The sequence below is a fragment of the Chiloscyllium punctatum genome, chromosome 47 (assembly GCF_047496795.1).
Source record: "Chiloscyllium punctatum isolate Juve2018m chromosome 47, sChiPun1.3, whole genome shotgun sequence".
NCBI classification, from domain to species: domain Eukaryota; kingdom Metazoa; phylum Chordata; class Chondrichthyes; order Orectolobiformes; family Hemiscylliidae; genus Chiloscyllium; species Chiloscyllium punctatum.
Window position 1 is genome coordinate 5,050,306 of NC_092785.1, and position 22,370 is coordinate 5,072,675.

A 22,370-nucleotide genomic window follows, 5' to 3' on the forward strand; every position below is an offset into this window, starting at 1 on the left:
AGTGTGTACACACAGGATAGTGTTAGTGTGTACATACAGGACTGTGTTAGTGTGTACACACAGGTTAGTGTTAGTGTGTCCATACTGGATTGTGTTTTTGTGTATATACAGGATTGTGTTAGTGTGAACACACAGGAATTTGGTAGTATGTACATACAGGATGGTATTAGTGTGTATAGTCAGGATTGTGTTAGTGTGTATTAACAGTATTGTGTTAGTGTGTATATACAGGATTGTGTTAGTGTGTACTTACAGGATTGTGTTAATGTGTACATACAGGATTGTGTTAGTGTGTACACACAGGATTGTGTTCATCTTTACATCCAAGATTGTGTTAGAGTGTGCATGCAGGATTGTGTTAGTGTGTATATACAGTATTGTGTTAGCGTGTACACACAGGATTGTGTTAGTGTGTACATAAAGGATAGTGTTTAGTGTGTACATACAGGATAGTGTTCGTGTGTACATACAGGATAGTGTTAGTGTGTACATACAGGATCATGTTAGTGTGTGCATGCCGGATTGTGTTAGTGTGTCCATACAGTATTGAGTTAGTGTGTATATACAGGATTGTGTGAGTGTGTATATACAGGATTATGTTCGTGTGTACTTACAGGATTGTATTAATGTGTACATACAGGATTGTTTTAGTGTGTACACACAGGATTGTGTTCGTGTGTGCATGCAGGATTGTGTTAGTGTGTATATACAGTATTGTGTTAGTGTGTTTATAGAGGATTGTGTTAGTGTGTCCTAACAGTATTGTGTTAGTGCGTACACACAGGATTGTGTTAGTGTGTACACACAGGATTGTGTTCATATTTACATCCAGGAATGTGTTAGAGTGTGCATGCAGGATTGTGTTAGTGTGTATATACAGTATTGTGTTAGTGGGTATATACAGGATTGTGTTAGTGTGTACATACAGGATAGTGTTAGTGTGTACATACAGGATAGTGTTAGAGTGTACATACAGGATCATGTTAGTGTGTGCATGCCGGATTGTGTTAGTGTGTTCATACAGTATTGAGTTAGTGTGTATATACAGGATTGTGTTAGTGTGTATATACAGGATTATGTTCGTGTGTACATACAGGATTGTATTAATGTGTACATACAGGATTGTTTTAGTGTGTACACACAGGATTGTGTTAGTGTGTGCATGCAGGATTGTGTTAGTGTGTATATACAGTATTGTGTTAGTGTGTTTATAGAGGATTGTGTTAGTGTGTACTTGCAGGATTGTGTTAATGTGTACATACAGGATTGTGTTAGTGTGTACTTACAGGATAGTGTTAGTGTGTACATTCAGGATTGTGTTAGTGTGTACATACAGGAATGTGTTAGTGTGTACATACAGGATTGTGTTAGTGTGCACATACAGGATTATCTTCGTGCGTACATAGAGGATTGTGTTAATGTGTACATACTGGATTGCGCTAGTGTGTATATATAGGGTTGTGTTAAGACCAGAAGACACAGGAGTGGAAGTACGGCCACTCGGCCCAACGAGTCTATTCCACCAATCAATCATGGCCGATGGGCATTTCAACTCCACTTTCCAGCATTCTCCCCGTTGCCCTTAATTGCTTTTGACATCAAGAATTTATCAATCTCTGCCTTGAAGACACTTAGCATCATATAGGATTGTGTTAATGTGTTTATGCAGGTTAGTGTTAAGCTGTAAATACAGGATTGTGTTAGTGTGTACATACAGGATTGTGTTAGTGTGCACGCACAGGATTCTTTTAGTGTGTACATACAGGAAATTGTTAGTGTGTACACCCAGGACTGTGTTAGTGTGTACATACTTGATTGTGTTAGTGTGTACACACAGGAGTGTGTTAGTGTGTACACACAGGAGTGTGTTAGTGTGTACATACAGGATTGTGTTAGTGCGTACATGCAGGACTGTGTTAGTGTGTACATACAGGATTGTGTTAGTGTTTACACACAGGATTGTGTTAATGTGTACATACAGGATTGTGTTAGTGTGTACACACAGGTTTCTGTTAGTGTGTATATACAGGATTGTGTTAGTGTGTACATACAGGATTGTGTTTATGTGCACATACAGGATTGTCTTCGTGCGTACATAGAGGATTGTGTTAATGTGTACATACAGGATTGCGCTAGTGTGTATATATAGGGTTGTGTTAAGACCAGAAGACACAGGAGTGGAAGTACGGCCACTCGGCCCAACGAGTCTATTCCACCAATCAATCATGGCCGATGGGCATTTCAACTCCACTTTCCAGCATTCTCCCCGTTGCCCTTAATTGCTTGTGACATCAAGAATTTATCAATCTCTGCCTTGAAGACAGTTAGCATCATATAGGATTGTGTTAATGTGTTTATGCAGGTTAGTGTTAAGCTGTAAATCATGGATTGTGTTAGTGTTTACATACAGGATTGTGTTAGTGTGTACATACAGTATAGTGTTAGTGCGTACATACAGGACTGTGTTAGTGTGTACACACAGGATTGTGTAGTGCGTACATACAGGACTGTGTTAGTGTTTACATACAGGATTGTGTTAGTGTGTACATACAGGACTATGTTAGTGTGTACATACAGGATTGTGTTAGTGTGTACACACAGAATTGTGTTAGTGTGTACATACAGGACTGTGTTAGTGTGTTCACACAGGTTAGTGTTAGTGTGTACATACTGGATTGTGTTACTGTGTACATACTGGATTATGTTAGTCTGTACACACAGGATTGTGTTAGTGCTTACGTACAGGATTGTGTTAGTGTGCACACACAGGATTGTTTTAGTGTGTACATACAGGATTGTGTTAGTGTGTATATACAGGATTGTGTTAGTGTGTACACACAGGATTGTGTTAGTGTGTGCATGCAGGATTGTGTTAGTGTGTACATACAGTATTGTGTTAGTGTGTATATACATTATTGTGTTGGTGTGTCTGTACAGGATTGTGTTAATGTGTACATACAGGGTAGTGTTATTGTTTACATACAGGATTGTGTTAGTGTGTACACACAGGAGTGTGTTAGTGTGTACATACAGGATTGTGTTAGTGTGTACACACAGGATTGTGTTAGTGTGTACACCCAGGATTGTGTTAGTGTGTACATACAGGATTGTGTTAGTGTGTACACACAGGATTGTGTTACTGTGTACACACAGGATTGTGTTAATGTGTACATACAGGGTAGTGTTATTGTTTACATACAGGATTGTGTTAGTGTGTACACACAGGATTGTGTTAGTGTGTGCATGCAGGATTGTGTTAGTGTGTACATACAGTATTGTGTTAGTGTGTATATACATTATTGTGTTGGTGTGTCTGTACAGGATTGTGTTAATGTGTACTTAGATGATTGTGTTAATGTGTACATACAGGATAGTGTTCGTGTGTGCACCCAGGACTGTGCTAGTGTGTACATACAGTATAGTGTTAGTGTGTATATACAGTATTGTGTTAATGTGTATAAACAGGATTATGTTTGTGTGTACATACAGCATTGTGTTAGTGGGCACACACAGGATTGTGTTAGCGTGCACTTACAGGATTGTGTTAGTGTGTATATACAGGATTGTGTTAATGTGTATAAACAGGATTATGTTAATGTGTACATCCAGGATTGTGTTAGTGCATACATACAGGATAGTGTTAGTATGTACATAGAGGAATTTGTTAGTGTGTACACACAGGATTGTGTTAGTGTGTACATACAGGATTGTGTTAGTGTGTACACACAGGATTGTATTAGTGTGTACATACAGGATTGTTTTAGTGTGTACACACAGGATTGTGTTAGTGTGTGCATGCAGGATTGTGTTAGTGTGTACATACAGTGTTATGTTAGTGTGTACATATAGGATTGTGTTAGTGTGTACACACAAGTTAGTTTTAGTGTGTACATGCAGGATTGTGTAAGTGTGTACACACAGGATTGTGTTAGTGTGTACATACAGGATTGTGTTAGTGTGTACACACAGGATTGTGTTACTGTGTACATACAGGATAGTGTTAGTGTGTACACACAGGATTGTGTTAGTGTGTACACACAGGATTCTGTTACTGTGTACACACAGGATTGTGTTACTGTGTACACACAGGATTGTGTTAATGTGTACATACAGGGTAGTGTTATTGTTTACATACAGGATTGTGTTAGTGTGTACACACAGGATTGTGTTAGTGTGTACATTCAGGATTGTGTTAATGTGTACATACAGGGTATTGTGCTAATGTGTATAAGCAGGATTGTGTTAGTGTGTACACACAGGATTGTGTTTGTGTTTACATACTGGATTGTGTTAGTGTGTACATACAGGATAGTGTTAGTGCGTACATACAGGACTGTGTTAGTGTGTACACACAGGATTGAGTTAGTGTGTACATACAGGACTGTGTTAGTGTGTACATACAGGATTGTGTTAGTGTGTACATATAGGACTATGTTAGTGTGTACATACAGGATTGTGTTAGTGTGTACACACAGAATTGTGTTAGTGTGTACATACAGGACTGTGTTAGTGTGTACACACAGGTTAGTGTTAGTGTGTCCATACTGGATTGTGTTACTGTGTACATACTGGATTGTGTTAGTGTGTACACATTATTGTGTTAGTGTACCCATACAGGATTGTGTTAGTGTGTATAAACAGGGTTATGTTAGTGTGTACATACAGGATTTTGTTAATCTGTATAAACAGGATAGTGTTAGTGTGGACACACAGGATTGTGTTAATGTGTACACACAGGATTCTGTTAGTGTGTACATACAGGAAATTGTTAGTGTGTACACACGGGATTGTGTTAATGTGTACATACAGGATAGTGTTAGTGTGTGCATACAGGTTTGTGTTAGTATGTACATAGAGGAATGTGTTAGTGTGTACACACAGGATTGTGTTAGTGCATACATACAGGATTGTGTTAGTGTGTATATACAGGTTAGTGGTAATGTGTACATACAGCATTATATTAATGTGTACATACAGTATTGTGTTAGTATGTGCATGCAGGATTGTGTTTGTGTGTATATTCAGTATTGTGTTAGTGTATTTATACAGGATTGTGTTAGTGTGTACACACTGGATTGTGTTAATGTGTATATACAGGATTGTGTTAGTGTGAACACACAGGAATTTGGTAGTATGTACATACAGGATGGTGTTAGTGTGTATAGTCAGGATTGTGTTAGTGTGTATATACAGGATTGTGTTAGTCTGTATTAACAGTATTGTGTTAGTGTGTATATACAGGATTGTGTTAGTGTGTACTTACAGGATTGTGTTAATGTGTACATACAGGATTGTGTTAGTGTGTACACACAGGATTGTGTTCATATTTACATCCAAGATTGTGTTAGAGAGTGCATGCAGGATTGTGTTAGTGTGTATATACAGTATTGTGTTAGCGTGTACACACAGGATTGTGTTAGTGTGTACATAAAGGATAGTGTTAGTGTGTACATACAGGATTGTGTTAGTGTGTGCATACAGGATTATGTTCGTGTGTACTTACAGGATTGTATTAATGTGTACATACAGGATTGTTTTAGTGTGTACACACAGGATTGTGTTAGTGTGTGCATGCAGGATTGTGTTAGTGTGTATATACAGTATTGTGTTAGTGTGTTTATAGAGGATTGTGTTAGTGTGTACTTACAGGATTGTGTTAATTTGTACATACAGGATTGTGTTAGTGTGTACACGCAGGATAGTGTTAGTGTGTACATTCAGGATTGTGTTCGTGTGTACACACAGGATTGTGTTAGTATATACATACAGGATTGTGTTAGTGTGTGCGTGCAGGATTGTGTTAGTGTGTATATACAGGATTGTGTTAGTGTGTACTTACAGGATTGTGTTAATGTGTACATACAGGATTGTGTTAGTGTGTACATACAGGATAGTGTTAGTGTGTATATACAGGATTGTGTTAGTGTGTACTTACAGGATTGTGTTAATGTGTACATACAGGATTGTGTTAGTGTGTACACACAGGATTGTGTTCATATTTACATCCAGGATTGTGTTACAGTGTGCATGCAGGTTTGTGTTAGTGTGTATATACAGTATTGTGTTAGCGTGTACACACAGGATTGTGTTAGTGTGTACATAAAGGATAGTGTTAGTGTGTACATACAGGATTGTGTTAGTGTGTGCATACAGGATTATGTTCGTGTGTACTTACAGGATTGTATTAATGTGTACATACAGGATTGTTTTAGTGTGTACACACAGGATTGTGTTAGTGTGTGCATGCAGGATTGTGTTAGTGTGTATATACAGTGTTGTGTTAGTGTGTTTATAGAGGATTGTGTTAGTGTGTACTTACAGGATTGTGTTAATGTGTACATACAGGATTGTGTTAGTGTGTACACGCAGGATAGTGTTAGTGTGTACATTCAGGATTGTGTTAGTGTGTACACACAGGATTGTGTTAGTGTGTACATACAGGATTGTGTTAGTGTGTACACACAGGATAGTGTTAGTGTGTACATTCAGGATTGTGTTAGTGTGTTCATACCAGATTGTGTTAGTGTGTTCACACAGGTTAGTGTTAGTATGTACATAGATGATTGTGTTAGTGTGTACACACAGGATTATCTTCGTGCGTACATAGAGGATTGTGTTAATGTGTGCATACAGGATTGCGCTAGTCTGTATATATATCGGGTTGTGTTAAGACCAGAAGACACAGGAGTGGAAGTAAGGCCACTCGGCCCAACGAGTCTATTCCGCCAATCAATCATGGCCGATGGGCATTTCAAATCCACTTTCCAGCATTCTCCCCGTTGCCCTTAAATGCTTGCCACATCAAGAATTTATCAATCTCTGCCTTGAAGACAGTTAGCATCATGTAGGATTGTGTTAATGTGTTTATACAGGTTCGTGTTAAGCTGTAAATACAGGATTGTGTTAGTGTTTACATACAGGATTGAGTTAGTGTGTACACCCAGGATTGTGTTAGTGTGTACATACAGGATTGTGTTAGTGTGTACACACAGGATTGTGTTACTGTGTACACACAGGATTGTGTTAATGTGTACATACAGGGTAGTGTTATTGTTTACATACAGGATTGTGTTAGTGTGTACACACAGGAGTGTGTTAGTGTGTACATACAGGATTGTGTTAGTGTGTACACACAGGATTGTGTTAGTGTGTACACCCAGGATTGTGTTAGTGTGTACATACAGGATTGTGTTAGTGTGTACACACAGGATTGTGTTACTGTGTACACACAGGATTGTGTTAATGTGTACATACAGGGTAGTGTTATTGTTTACATACAGGATTGTGTTAGTGTGTACACACAGGATTGTGTTAGTGTGTGCATGCAGGATTGTGTTAGTGTGTACATACAGTATTGTGTTAGTGTGTATATACATTATTGTGTTGGTGTGTCTGTACAGGATTGTGTTAATGTGTACTTAGATGATTGTGTTAATGTGTACATACAGGATAGTGTTCGTGTGTGCACCCAGGACTGTGCTAGTGTGTACATACAGTATAGTGTTAGTGTGTATATACAGTATTGTGTTAATGTGTATAAACAGGATTATGTTTGTGTGTACATACAGCATTGTGTTAGTGGGCACACACAGGATTGTGTTAGCGTGCACTTACAGGATTGTGTTAGTGTGTATATACAGGATTGTGTTAATGTGTATAAACAGGATTATGTTAATGTGTACATCCAGGATTGTGTTAGTGCATACATACAGGATAGTGTTAGTATGTACATAGAGGAATTTGTTAGTGTGTACACACAGGATTGTGTTAGAGTGTACATACAGGATTGTGTTAGTGTGTACACACAGGATTGTATTAGTGTGTACATACAGGATTGTTTTAGTGTGTACACACAGGATTGTGTTAGTGTGTGCATGCAGGATTGTGTTAGTGTGTACATACAGTGTTATGTTAGTGTGTACATACAGGATTGTGTTAGTGTGTACACACAAGTTAGTTTTAGTGTGTACATGCAGGATTGTGTAAGTGTGTACACACAGGATTGTGTTAGTGTGTACATACAGGATTGTGTTAGTGTGTACACACAGGATTGTGTTACTGTGTACATACAGGATAGTGTTAGTGTGTACACACAGGATTGTGTTAGTGTGTACACACAGGATTGTGTTACTGTGTACACACAGGATTGTGTTAATGTGTACATACAGGGTAGTGTTATTGTTTACATACAGGATTGTGTTAGTGTGTACACACAGGATTGTGTTAGTGTGTACATTCAGGATTGTGTTAATGTGTACATACAGGGTATTGTGCTAATGTGTATAAGCAGGATTGTGTTAGTGTGTACACACAGGATTGTGTTAGTGTTTACATACTGGATTGTGTTAGTGTGTACATACAGGATAGTGTTAGTGCGTACATACAGGACTGTGTTAGTGTGTACACACAAGATTGAGTTAGTGTGTACATACAGGAGTGTGTTAGTGTGTACATACAGGATTGTGTTAGTGTGTACATATAGGACTATGTTAGTGTGTACATACAGGATTGTGTTAGTGTGTACACACAGAATTGTGTTAGTGTGTACATACAGGACTGTGTTAGTGTGTACACACAGGTTAGTGTTAGTGTGTCCATACTGGATTGTGGTACTGTGTACATACTGGATTGTGTTAGTGTGTACACATTATTGTGTTAGTGTACCCATACAGGATTGTGTTAGTGTGTATAAACAGGATTATGTTAGTGTGTACATACAGGATTTTGTTAATCTGTATAAACAGGATAGTGTTAGTGTGGACACACAGGCTTGTGTTAATGTGTACACACAGGATTCTGTTAGTGTGTACATACAGGAAATTGTTAGTGTGTACACACGGGATTGTGTTAATGTGTACATACAGGATAGTGTTAGTGTGTGCATACAGGTTTGTGTTAGTATGTACATAGAGGAATGTGTTAGTGTGTACACACAGGATTGTGTTAGTGCATACATACAGGATTGTGTTAGTGTGTATATACAGGTTAGTGGTAATGTGTACATACAGCATTATATTAATGTGTACATACAGTATTGTGTTAGTATGTGCATGCAGGATTGTGTTTGTGTGTATATTCAGTATTGTGTTAGTGTATTTATACAGGATTGTGTTAGTGTGTACACACTGGATTGTGTTAATGTGTATATACAGGATTGTGTTAGTGTGAACACACAGGAATTTGGTAGTATGTACATACAAGATGGTGTTAGTGTGTATAGTCAGGATTGTGTTAGTGTGTATATACAGGATTGTGTTAGTCTGTATTAACAGTATTGTGTTAGTGTGTATATACAGGATTGTGTTAATGTGTACTTACAGGATTGTGTTAATGTGTACATACAGGATTGTGTTAGTGTGTACACACAGGATTGTGTTCATATTTACATCCAAGATTGTGTTAGAGTGTGCATGCAGGATTGTGTTAGTGTGTATATACAGTATTGTGTTAGCGTGTACACACAGGATTGTGTTAGTGTGTACATAAAGGATAGTGTTAGTGTGTACATACAGGATTGTGTTAGTGTGTGCATACAGGATTATGTTCGTGTGTACTTACAGGATTGTATTAATGTGTACATACAGGATTGTTTTAGTGTGTACACACAGGATTGTGTTAGTGTGTGCATGCAGGATTGTGTTAGTGTGTATATACAGTGTTGTGTTAGTGTGTTTATAGAGGATTGTGTTAGTGTGTACTTACAGGATTGTGTTAATTTGTACATACAGGATTGTGTTAGTGTGTACACGCAGGATAGTGTTAGTGTGTACATTCAGGATTGTGTTAGTGTGTACACACAGGATTGTGTTAGTATATACATACAGGATTGTGTTAGTGTGTGCATTCAGGATAGTGTTAGTGTGTACATTCAGGATTGTGTTAGTGTGTACACACAGGATTGTGTTAGTATATACATACAGGATTGTGTTAGTGTGTATATACAGGATTGTGTTAGTGTGTACTTACAGGATTATCTTCGTGCGTACATAGAGGATTGTGTTAATGTGTACATACTGGATTGCGCTAGTGTGTATATATAGGGTTGTGTTAAGACCAGAAGACACAGGAGTGGAAGTACGGCCACTCGGCCCAACGAGTCTATTCCACCAATCAATCATGGCCGCTGGGCATTTCAAATCCACTTTCCAGCATTCTCCCCGTTGCCCTTAATTGCTTTTGACATCAAGAATTTATCAATCTCTGCCTTGAAGACACTTAGCATCATATAGGATTGTGTTAATGTGTTTATGCAGGTTAGTGTTAAGCTGTAAATACAGGATTGTGTTAGTGTGTACATACAGGATTGTGTTAGTGTGCACGCACAGGATTCTTTTAGTGTGTACATATAGGAAATTGTTAGTGTGTACACCCAGGACTGTGTTAGTGTGTACATACTTGATTGTGTTAGTGTGTACACACAGGAGTGTGTTAGTGTGTACACACAGGAGTGTGTTAGTGTGTACATACAGGATTGTGTTAGTGCGTACATGCAGGACTGTGTTAGTGTGTACATACAGGATTGTGTTAGTGTTTACACACAGGATTGTGTTAATGTGTACATACAGGATTGTGTTAGTGTGTACACACAGGTTTCTGTTAGTGTGTATATACAGGATTGTGTTAGTGTGTACATACAGGATTGTGTTTGTGTGCACATACAGGATTGTCTTCGTGCGTACATAGAGGATTGTGTTAATGTGTACATACAGGATTGCTCTAGTGTGTATATATAGGGTTGTGTTAAGACCAGAAGACACAGGAGTGGAAGTACGGCCACTCGGCCCAACGAGTCTATTCCACCAATCAATCATGGCCGATGGGCATTTCAACTCCACTTTCCAGCATTCTCCCCGTTGCCCTTAATTGCTTGTGACATCAAGAATTTATCAATCTCTGCCTTGAAGACAGTTAGCATCATATAGGATTGTGTTAATGTGTTTATGCAGGTTAGTGTTAAGCTGTAAATCATGGATTGTGTTAGTGTTTACATACAGGATTGTGTTAGTGTGTACATACAGTATAGTGTTAGTGCGTACATACAGGACTGTGTTAGTGTGTACACACAGGATTGTGTAGTGCGTACATACAGGACTGTGTTAGTGTTTACATACAGGATTGTGTTAGTGTGTACATACAGGACTATGTTAGTGTGTACATACAGGATTGTGTTAGTGTGTACACACAGAATTGTGTTAGTGTGTACATACGGGACTGTGTTAGTGTGTTCACACAGGTTAGTGTTAGTGTGTACATACTGGATTGTGTTACTGTGTACATACTGGATTATGTTAGTCTGTACACACAGGATTGTGTTAGTGCTTACGTACAGGATTGTGTTAGTGTGCACACACAGGATTGTTTTAGTGTGTACATACCGTATTGTGTTAGTGTGTATATACAGGATTGTGTTAGTGTGTTCACATTGGATTGTGTTAATGTGTACAAACAGGATTATGTTAGTGTGTACATACAGGATTGTGTTAATGTGTACATGCAGGTTAGTGTTAGTGTGTGCATACAGGTTTGTGTTAGTATGTACATAGAGGAATGTGTTAGTGTGTACACACAGGATTGTGTTAGTGCATCCATACAGGATTGTGTTAGTGTGTATATACAGGTTTGTGTTAGTGTGGACATACAGGATTGTGTAAGTGTGTACATACAGGGCTGTGTTAGTGTGTATATACAGGTTAGTGGTAATGTGTACATACAGCATTATATTAGTATGTACATACAGGATTGTGTTAATGTGAACATGCAGGATTGTGTTAGTGTGTACATAAAGGATTGTGTTAGTGGGTACATACAGGATGGTGTTCGTGTGTACATACAGGATTGTGTTAGTGGGTACATACAGGATTGTGTTAGTGTGTACAAACAGGATAGTGTTAGTGTGTATATACAGTATTGTGTTAATGTGTACATACAGGACTGTGTTAGTGTGTACAAACAGGATAGTGTTAATGTGTGCAAACAGGATTGTGTAAGTGTGTACATACAGGACTGTGTTAGTGTGTACATTAAGGTTAGTGTTAGTGTGTACATACAGGATTGTGTAAGTGTGCACATACAGGACTGTGTTAGTGTGTACATTAAGGTTAGTGTTAGTGTGTACATACAGGATTATGTTAGTGTGTACAGACAGGATTGTGTTAATTAAAAATCACACAACACCAGGTTATATTCCAACAGGTTTAATTTGGAAGCACTAGCTTTCGGAGCGACGCTCCTTCATCAGGTGGTTGTGGAGGACTCAATCGTAACACAGAATTTATAGCAAAAATTTACAGTGTGATGTAACTGACATTATACATTGAAGAATTGATTGTCTGTTAAGCCTTTCATCTCTCCTGTGTAAATCACAAAACCCTTTTTTAAAAAGTTGCATTCTCGGGTTAGCTGTTAACAATGGGGATAGATAGACAGTATGTTGAAGGTGTTAGCCCCCTGTGTTCTCTGTCTATGACCTGATGTTTAGATTGATTCGAATCTAAAAAGTGAGATAACGGAGTTTTACATAAATTCATGCAGTTTTTGAGCAAAGTACAATGTAACCCTGCAAGTACAAATTCACCCACAAAATATACATGTGTATGTGGTCACTGTCTGCGTGTGTGTATGTGTGTGTGTGTGTGTTGTGTGTCTGTGTGTCGGGGTGGGGGTTGTGAGTGTGAGAAAGTGTATGTGTGTGTGAAGTGAGCGTAGAGTGACTTAATCTGAGGGATGCATGTGGGAGGGGGTGTGGGTGTGGGGTGTGGGGTTGGGTGCGGGGTGTGGGGTGTGGGGGAGGGGGTGTGGGGTGGGGGGGTGGGGTGGGGTGTAGGGGTGTGGGGGTGGGGGTGGTGGGTTGGGGGTGTGGGGGTGTGGGGGGGTGGGTGTGGGGTGTGGGGTGGTGGGTGTGGGGTGTGGGTGTGGGGTGTGGGGTGGTGGGGTGTGGGGTGTGTGGTGTGGGGTGTGGTGGTGTGGGGTGTGGGGTGGGGGGTGGTTGTGGGGTGTGTGGGGGGGTGTGGGGTGTGTGGGAGTGTGGGGTGTGGGTGTGGGGTGTGGGTGTGGGGGTGCTGGGGTGGGGTGTGGGGTGTGGGGTGTGGGGTTGTGGGGTGTGTGGGGGTGTGGGTGTGGGGTGTGTGGGGTGTGGGGTGTGGGGGTGTGGGGTGTGGGGTGTGGGTGTGGGGTGTGTGGGGTGTGGGGTGTGGGGTGGGGGTGTGGGGTGTGGGGTGGTGTGGGGTGTGGGGTGTGGGTGGTGGGGTGTGGGGTGTGGGGTGTGTGGGGTGTGTGGGGTGTGGGTGTGGGGGTGTGTGGGTGTGGGTGTGGGGGTGTGGGGTGTGTGGGGTGTGGGGTGTGGGGTGTGTGGGTGTGGGGTGTGTGGGGGTGTGGGGTGTGGGGTGTGTGGGGGTGTGGGGTGTGTGGGGTGTGTGGGGTGTGTGGGGGTGTGGGGTGTGGGGTGTGGGGTGTGGGGTGTGTGGGTGTGTGGGGTGTGGGTGTGGGGTGTGTGGGTGTGGGGTGGGGTGTGGGGTGTGGGGTGTGGGGTGTGGGGTGTGGGGTGTGGGTGTGGGGTGTGGGGTGGGTGTGGGGTGTGGGTGTGTGGGGTGTGGGTGTGGGGTGTGGGTGTGGGGTGTGGGTGTGGGGTGTGGGGGTGTGGGGTGTGTGGGGGTGTGGGGTGTGGGGTGTGGGGTGTGTGGGGTGTGGTGTGGGGTGTGGGGTGTGGGTGGTGGGGGTGTGGGGTGTGGGGTGTGGGTGTGGGGTGTGTGGGGTGTGTGGGGTGTGGGGTGTGGGGTGTGGGGGGTGTGGTGTGGGTGTGGGTGTGTGTGGGGTGTGGGGTGTGTGGGGTGTGGGTGTGGGTGTGGGTGTGTGGGTGTGGGGTGTGTGGGGTGTGGGTGTGTGGGGTGTGGGGTGTGTGGGTGTGGGTGTGTGGGGTGTGGGGTGTGGGTGTGGGGGTGTGTGGGGTGTGTGGGTGTGTGGGTGTGGGGTGTGTGGGGTGTGTGGGGTGTGGGGTGTGTGGGGTGTGTGGGGTGTGTGGGGTGTGGGGTGTGTGGGGTGTGGGTGTGGGGTGTGTGGGGTGTGTGGGGTGTGGTGGGGGTGTGGGGTGTGGGGTGTGGGGTGTGTGGGTGTGTGGGGTGTGTGGGTGTGGGGTGTGTGGGGTGTGGGGTGTGGGGTGTGGGGTGTGGGGTGTGGTGTGGGGTGTGGGGTGTGGGGTGTGGGGTGTGTGGGGTGTGGGGTGTGGGGTGGGGTGTGTGGGGTGTGTGGGGTGTGTGGGTGTGGGTGTGGGGTGTGGGGGGTGTGGGGGTGTGTGGGGTGTGGGGTGTGGGGTGTGGGTGTGGGATGTGTGGGGTGTGGGGTGTGTGGGTGTGTGGGGTGTGTGGGGTGTGGGGTGTGTGGGGTGTGTGGGGTGTGGGGTGTGGGGGTGTGGGGTGTGTGGGTGTGGGGTGTGTGGGGGTGTGGGGGTGTGTGGGGTGTGGGTTGTGGGGTGGGTGGTGTGGGGTGTGGGTGTGGGTGTGGGGTGTGTGGGGTGTGGGGTGTGTGGGGTGTGGGGTGTGGGGGTGTGGGTGTGTGGGGTGTGGGGGTGTGTGGGGGTGTGTGGGTGTGGGGGTGTGGGTGTGGGGTGTGGGTGTGGGGTGTGTGGGGTGTGGGGTGTGGGTGTGGGGGGTGTGTGGGTGTGGGGTGTGGTGTGTGGGGGTGGGGTGTGGGGTGTGGTGTGGGGTGTGTGGGGTGTGGGGTGTGGGTGGGTGGGGTGTGGGTGTGGGGTGTGGGGTGTGGGGTGTGTGGGGTGGGGGTGTGGGGTGGGGGTGTGGGGTGTGGGGTGTGGGGTGGGGGGGGTGTGGGGGTGTGGGGTGTGGGGTGTGTGTGGGGTGTGGGGGTGGGGGTGGGGTGTGGGGGGTGGGGTGGGGGGGTGTGGGGGGTGTGGGTAGTGTGGGGGTGTGTGGGGTGGGGTGTGGGGGTGTGGGGGTGGGGGTGTGGGGTGTGGGGGTGTGGGGTGTGTGGGGTGTGTGGGGTGTGGGGGTGTGGGGGTGTGGGGTGTGGGGTGTGGGGGTGTGGGGTGTGGGGTGTGGGGTGTGGGTGTGTGGGGTGTGGGTGTGGGTGGGGGTGTGGGTGTGGGGGTGTGGGGTGTGGGGAGTGGGGTGTGGGTGTGGGTGTGGGGTTGGGGTGTGGGGTGTGGGGTGTGGGGTGTGTGGGGTGTGGTGTGGGTGTGTGGGCGTGTGGGGTGTGGGTGTGGGTGTGGGGTCTGGGGTGTGGGGTCTGGGGTGTGGTCTGGGGTGTGCTGGGGTGTGGGGGTGTGGTGTGGGGTGTTGAGGGAGGGTGTAGGGGTGTGTGGGGTGTGGGTCTAATGATCTGTGATGTCCCTGTATACCCAGTGTAGGGGTGTAGGGAGGGGTGAGGGTGTGGGGGTGTGGGGGTGTGGGGTGTGGGGTGTGTGGGGTGTGTGGGGTGTGTGGGGTGTGGGGGTGTGGGGTGTGGGGTGTGGTGTGGGTGTGTGGGGGTGTGGGGTGTGGGGTGTGGGGTGTGGGGTGTGGGTGTGGGGTGTGTGGGGTGTGGGGGTGTGGGTGTGTGGGGTGTGTGGGGTGTGGGTGTGTGGGGTGTGGGGTGTGGGGTGTGTGGGGTGTGGGGTGTGTGGGGTGTGGGGGTGTGGGGTGTGGGGTGTGGGGTGTGTGGGCTGTGTGGGTTGTGGGTGTGGGGTGTGTGGGGTGTGGTGGGTGTGTGGGGGTGTGGGGTGTGGGGTGTGGGTGTGGAGTGTGTGGTGTGTGGGGGTGTGGTGGGGTGTGGGGTTTGGGTGTGTGGGGTGTGTTGGGGTGTGGGGGGTGTGGGGTGTGGGGTGTGTGGGGTGTGGGGTGGTGTGGGGTGTGTGGGGTGTGGGGTGAGTGTGTGGGGTGTGTGGGGTGTGGGGTGTGTGGGGTGTGGGGTGTGTGGGGTGTGGGGTGTGTGGGGTGTGGGTGTGGGGTGTGTGGGGTGTGTGGGGTGTGGGGGTGTGGGGTGTGTGGGGTGTGGGGGTGTGTGGGGTGGGTGTGGGGGTGTGAGTGTGGGGTGTGGGGTGGGGGTGTGAGGTGTGGGTGTGGGGGTGTGGGTGTGGGGTGTGGGGTGTGGGGGTGTGGGGGTGTGGGGTGTGGGGTGTGGGTGTGGGGTGTGGGGGGTGTGGGGTGTGGGGGGGTGTGGGGTGTGGGGGTGTGGGTGTGGGGGGTGTGGGGTGTGGGGGGTGTGGGGTGTGGGGGTGTGGCGGTGTGGGGTATGGGGTGTGGGGTGTGGGGTGTGCGGTGGCGGGAGTGGGGTGTGGGTGTGGGGTGTGGGGTATTGGGGATGTGGGGTGTGGGGTGTGGGGTGTGTGGGGTGTGGGTGTGGGGTGTGTGGTGGCCGGTGTGGGGTGTGGGTGTGGGGTGTGGGGTCGGGTGTGGGGTCTGGGGTGTGGGGTCTGGGTGTGGGGTCTGGGGTGTGTCTGAAGTGTGGGGGTGTGGGTGTGGGGGTGTGAGGAGGGTGTAGGGGTGTGGGGTGTGGGTCTATCCTCTGTGTGTCCCTGTATACCCAGTGTAGGGGTGTAGGGAGGGGTGAGGGTGTGGGGGTGTGGGGTGTGGGGTGTGGGGGGGTGTGGGGTGTGGGGTGTGGGGTGTGGGGGTGGTGGGTGTGGGGTGTGTGGGGTGTGGGGTGTGGGGTGTGGGGTGTGGGTGTGTGGGGTGTGGGGTGTGTGGGGGTGTGGGGTGTGGGGTTTGGGTGTGGGGTGTGGGGGGTGTGGGGTGTGGGGTGTGGGGCATGGGTGTGGGTGTGTGGGGGTGTGGGGTGTGGGGTGTGTGGGGGTGTGGGGTGTGGGGTGTGGGGTGTGGGGTGTGGGGTGGTGTGGGGTGTGGGGGGTGTGGGTGTGGGGTGTGGGGTGTGGGGTGTGGGGTATGGGGTGTGGGGTGTGGGGTGTGGGGTGTGGGGTGTGGGGGTGTGGGGGTGTGGGGTGTGGGGTGTGGGGTGTGGGGGTGTGGGGTGTGGGGGTGTGGGGTGTGGGGGTGGGGTGTGGGGTGTGGAGGTGTGGGGTGTGGGTGTGGGGTGTGGGGTGTGGGGTGTGTGTGGTGTGTGGGGTGTGGGGTATGGGATGTGGGGTGTGGGGGTGGGGTGTGGGTGTGGGGTGTGGGGTGTGTGGGGGTGTGAGGGTGTGGGATGTGGGGTGTGGGGTGTGGGGTGTGGGGTGTGGGTGTGGGGTGTGGGGTGTGGGGGTGTGGGGGTGTGGGGTGTGGGTGTGGGGTGTGGGGTGTGGGGGTTTGGGGTGTGGGGGGTGGGTGTGGGGTGTGGGTGTGTGGGGTGTGGGGTGTGGGGTGTGTGGGGTGTGTGGGGTGTGGGGTGTGGGGTGTGGGGTGTGGGGTGTGGGAGTGTGCGATGTGGGGTGTGGGAGTGTGGGGTGTGGGGGTGTGGGGTGTGGGGTGTGGGGGTGTGGGGTGTGGGGTGTGGGGTGTGGGGGTGGGGTGTGGGGTGTGGGTGTGGGGGTGTGGGGAATGTGGGGTGTGTGGGGGTGTGGGGTGTGGGGTCTGGGTCTGGGTGTGGGGTGTGTGGGGGGTGTGGGGTGTGGGGTGTGGGTGTGGGGTGTGGGGGTGGGGTGTGGGGTGTGTGGGGTGTGTGGGGGTGTGTGGGGTGTGGGGTGGGTGTGGGGGTGTGTGGGGTGTGTGGGGGTGTGGGTGTGGGGTGTGGGGTGTGTGGGGTGTGTGGGGTGTGGGTGTGGGGTGTGGGGTGTGGGTGTGGGGTGTGTGGGGTGTGGGTGTGTGGGGTGTGTGGGTGTGTGGGTGTGGGGTGTGGGTGTGGGTGTGGGGGTGTGTGGGGTGTGGGGTGGTGTGTGGGTGGTGGGTGTGGGTGTGGGGTGTGGGGGTGTGGGGTGTGGGTGTGGGGGTGTGGGGTGTGTGGGGTGTGGGGGTGTGGGTGTGGGGTGTGTGGGGGTGTGTGGGGTGTGGGGTGTGGGTGTGGGGTGTCTGGGGTGTAGGGGGTGTGGGGGGTGTGGGGGGTGTGGGGTGTGTGGGGTGTGTGGGTGTGGGGTGTGGGTGTGGGTGTGTGGGGTATGTGGGGATTGTGGGGTGTGTGGGGTGTGTGGGGTGTGGGGTGAGTGTGTGGGGTGTGTGGGGTGTGGCGTGTGTGGGGAGTGGGGTGTGGTGTGTGGGGTGTGTGGGGTGTGGGTGTGGGGTGTGTGGGGTGTGTGGGGTGTGGGTGTGTTGGGTGTGGATGTGGGGTCTGTGGGGTGTGGGGTGTGGTGTTTGGGGGTGAGGGGTGTGGGGGTGTGGGGTGTGGGGTGGTGGTGTGTGGGTGTGTGGGGTGTGGGATGTGGGGTGTGGGGTATTGGGGGAAGTGGGGTGTGGGTGTGGGTGTGTGGGGGTGTGGGTGTGGGATGTGTGGTGTGGGGTGTCGGGTGTGGGTGTGGGGTGTGGGTGTGGGTGTGGGGTGTGGGGTCTAGGGTGTTTCTGGGGTGTGGGTGTGGGGTGTGGGGTGTGGGTGTGGGGTGTGTGGTGTGGGGTGTGGGGTCTGGGGTCTAGGGTGTTTCTGGGGTGTGGGGTGTGTGTATGGGGTGTGGGGTGTGTGGGGGTGTGTGTGGGTGGTGTGTCGTGTGGGTGTGGGGTGTGGGTGTGGGGTGTGGGGTCTGGGGTGTGGGGTGTGGGGTCTGGGGTCTGGGGTGTGTCTGGGGTGTGGGTGTGGGGTGTGGGTGTGGGGTGTGGGGGTGTGGGGTGTGGGTGTGGGGTTTGGGTGTGGGGTGTGGGGGGTGGGTGTGGGGGTGTGGGGGTGTGGGGTGTGCGGGGGTGGTGGGTATGGGGGTGTGGGGTGTAGGGAGGGGTGAGGGTGTGGGTGTGGGGGTGTGGGGTGTGGGGTGTGGGGTGTGGGTGTGGGGTGTGGGGGGTGTGGGCTGTGGGGTGTGGGGTGTGGGTGTGGGGTGTGGGGGTGTGGGGTGTGGGTGTGGGGTGTGGGGGTGTGGGGTGTGCGGGGGTGGTGGGTATGGGGGTGTGGGGTGTGGGGTATGGGGTGTGCGGTGTGGGGTATGGGGTGTGGGGTGTGGGGTGTGCGGTGTGGGGTGTGGGGTGTGGGGGTGTGGGGTGTGGGTGTGGGGTGTGGGGGTGTGGGGTGTGCGGGGGTGGTGGGTATGGGGGTGTGGGGTGTGGGGTATGGGGTGTGGGTTGTGGGGTATGGGGTGTGGGGTGTGGGGTGGCGCGGTGTGGGGTGTGGGGTGTGGGGGTGTGGGGTGTGGGAGGGGGTGGTGGGTGTGGGGGTGTGGGGTGTGGGGGTGTGGGGGTGTGGGGTTTGGGGTGTGGGGGGGTGGTGTGTGGGGTGTGGTGTGTGTGGGGTGTGGGGTGTGGGGTGTGTGGGGTGTGTGGGGTGTGGGGGTATGGGGTGTGGGGTGTGGGGGTGTGGGGTGTGGGAGTGTGGGGGTGTCGGGGTGTGGGGTGTGGGAGTGTGGGGTATGGGAGTGTGGGGTGTGTGGGGGTGTGGGGTGTGGGGTGTGGGGTGTGGGTGTGGGAGTGTGGGGTGTGGAATGTGGGGTGTGTGGGGGTGTGGGGTGTGGGGTGTGGGGGTGTGGGTTGTGGGAGTGTGGGGTGTGGGGGTGTGGGGTGTGGGAGTGTGGGGGTGTGGGGGTGTGGGGTGTGGGGTGTGGGGTGTGGGGGTGTGGGGTGTGGGGTGTGGGGGTGTGGGGGTGTGGGTGTGGTGTGGGTGTGGGTGTGGGGGTGGTGGGGGGTGGGTGTGGGTGTGGGGTGTGGGGGTGTGGGGGTGTGGGGTGTGGGGAGTGTGGGGGTGTGGGGGGTGTGGGGTGTGGGGTGTGGGGTGTGGGGTGTGGGGTGTGGGGGTGTGGGGTGTGGGCGTGGGGGGTGTGGGGTGTGTGGGGTGTGTGGGGTGTGGGGTCTGGGTGTGGGGTGTGTGGGGTGTGTGGGGGTGTGTGGGGTGTGGGTGTGGGGTGTGTGGGGTGTGTGGGGTGTGTGGGGTGTGGGTGTGGGGTGTGTGGGGTGTGGGGGGTGTGGGTGTGGGTGTGGGGTGTGGGGGTGTGTGGGGTGTGTGGGGTGTGGGGGGTGTGGGGTGAGTGTGTGGGGGTGTGTGGGATGTGGCGTGTGTGGGGGTGGGGTGTGGTGTGTGGGGGTGTGTGGGGTGTGGGGTGTGGGTGTGGGGTGTGGGGTGTGTGGGGTGTGGGGTGTGTGGGGTGTGGGTGTGGGGGTGTGGGGTGTGGGGTGTGTGGTGGGTGGGGGAGTGGGGTGTGGGGGGGTGTGGGGTGTGGGTGTGGGGTGTGGTGGGGGTGTGGGGTGTGGGGTGTGGGGGTGTGGGGTGTTGGGGGGGTGTGGGGTGTGGGGTGTGTGGGGTGTGGGGTGTGGGGTGTGTGGTGTGGGGTGTGGGGTGTGGGTGTGGGATGTGGGGTCTAGGTGTTCTGGGGTGTGGGGTGTGGGGTGTGGGGTGTGGTGTGGGGTGTGTGGTGTGGGGTGTGGGGTCTGGGGTCTAGGGTGTTTCTGGGGTGTGGGGTGTGTGTATGGGGTGTGGGGTGTGGGGTATTGGGGGATGTGGGGTGTTGGGTAGGGGTGTGGGTGTGGGGTCTGGGGTCTGGGGTCTGGGGTGTGGGGTGTGGGGTGTGGGTGTGGGGTGTGGGGTGTGGGGTGTGGGGTGTGGGGGTGTGGGTGTGGGGTGTGGGGTGTGGGTGTGGGGTGTGGGGGGTGGGTGGGGTGTGGGGGTGTGGGGTGTGCGGTGGGGGTGGTATGGGGGTGTGGGGTGTAGGGAGGGGTAAGGGTGTGGGGGTGTGGGGGTGTGGGGTGTGGGGTGTGGGGTGTGGGTGTGGGGTGTGGGGTGTGGGGTGTGGGGTGTGGGGTGTGGGTGTGGGGTGTGGGGGTGTGGGGTGTGGGTGTGGGGTGTGGGGGTGTGGGGTGTGCGGGGGTGGTGGGGTATGGGGTGTGGGCTTGGGTGTGGGGTGTGGGTGTGGGGTGTGGGGGTGTGGGGTGTGGGGTGTGCGGTGTGAGGTGTGGGGTGTGGGGTTGTGGGGTGTGGGTGTGGGGTGTGGGGTGTGGGGTGTGGGTGGGGGTGTGGTGGGTGTGGGGTGTGGGGTGTGGGGTTTGGGGTGTGGGGTGTGGGGGTGGTGGGGTGTGGGGTGTGGGGTGTGGGGTGTGGGTGTGGGGTGTGGGTGTGGGGTATGGGTGTGGGGTGTGGGGTATGGGGTGTGGTGTGGGGTGGGGGGTGGTGGGGGTGTGGGGGTGGGGGGTGTGGGGGGTGTGGGGGTGGGTGTGGGGTGGGGGGTGTGGGTGTGGGGTGTGGGGTGTGGGTTGGGGTGTGGGGTGTGGGGTGTGGGGTGTGGGGGTGTGGGGTGTGGGGTGTGGGGTGGTGGTGGGGTGGGGTGTGGGGTGGGGTGTGGGGTGTGGGGGTGTGGGTGTGGGGGTGGGGTGTGGGTGTGGGGTGTGGGGTGTGGGTGTGGGGTGGGGGTGTGGGGTGGTGGGGGTGTGGGGTGTGGGGTGTGGGGGTGGGGGGGTGTGGGGTGTGGGGGTGGTGGTGTGTGGGGGTGTGGGTGTGGGGTGTGGGTGTGTGGGGTGTGGGGGGTGTGGGGTGTGTGGGTGTGGGGTGTGTGGGGTGTGGGTGTGGGGTGTGTGGGGTGTGGGGTGTGGGGGGTGTGGGGTGTGTGGGGGTGGGTGTGGTGTGGGGTGTGGGTGTGGGGTGTGGGGTGTGTGGGGTGTGGGGTGTGGGGTGGGGTGTGTGGGGTGTGGGGGTGTGGGGGTGTGGGTGTGTGGGTGTGGTGTGGGTGTGTGGTGTGGGGGGTGTGGGGGGTGTGGGGGTGTGGGTGTGGGGTGTGTGGGGTGTGTGGGTGTGTGGGTGTGGGTGTGGGGTGTGTGGGGTGTGTGGGTGTGTGGGGTGTGGGGTGTGGGGTGTGTGGGGTGTGGGGGTGTGGGGTGTGGGTGTGGGGGTGTGGTGGGTGTGGGGGTGTGGGGTGTGGTGGGGGTGTGGGGTGTGGGGGTGTGGGGTGTGGGGGGTGTGTGGGGTGTGGGGTGTGGGGTGGGGGGGTGTGGGGTGTGTGGGGTGTGGGGGGTGGTGGGGTGTGTGGGGGTGTGGGGGGGTGTGTGGGGGTGTGGGGTGTGGGGTGGGGGTGGGGGTGGGGTGTGGGGGGGGTGTGGGGTGTGGGGGGTGTGGGGGTGGGGGTGTGGGGTGTGGGGGTGTGGGGTGTGGGGGGGTGTGGGGGTGTGTGGGGTGTGGGGGTGTGGGGTGTGGGGGGTGTGGGGTGAGTGTGTGGGGTGTGGGGGTGGGGGGTGTGGGGGTGGTGTGGGGTGTGGGTGAGTGTGTGGGGTGTGGGGTGTGGGGTGTGTGGGGTGTGGGGTGTGTGGGGTGTGGCGTGTGTGGTGCGTGGGGTGTGGGGTGTGGGTGTGTGGGGTGTGGGGTGTGGGCGTGTGGTGTGTGGGGTTTGTGGGGTGTGTGGG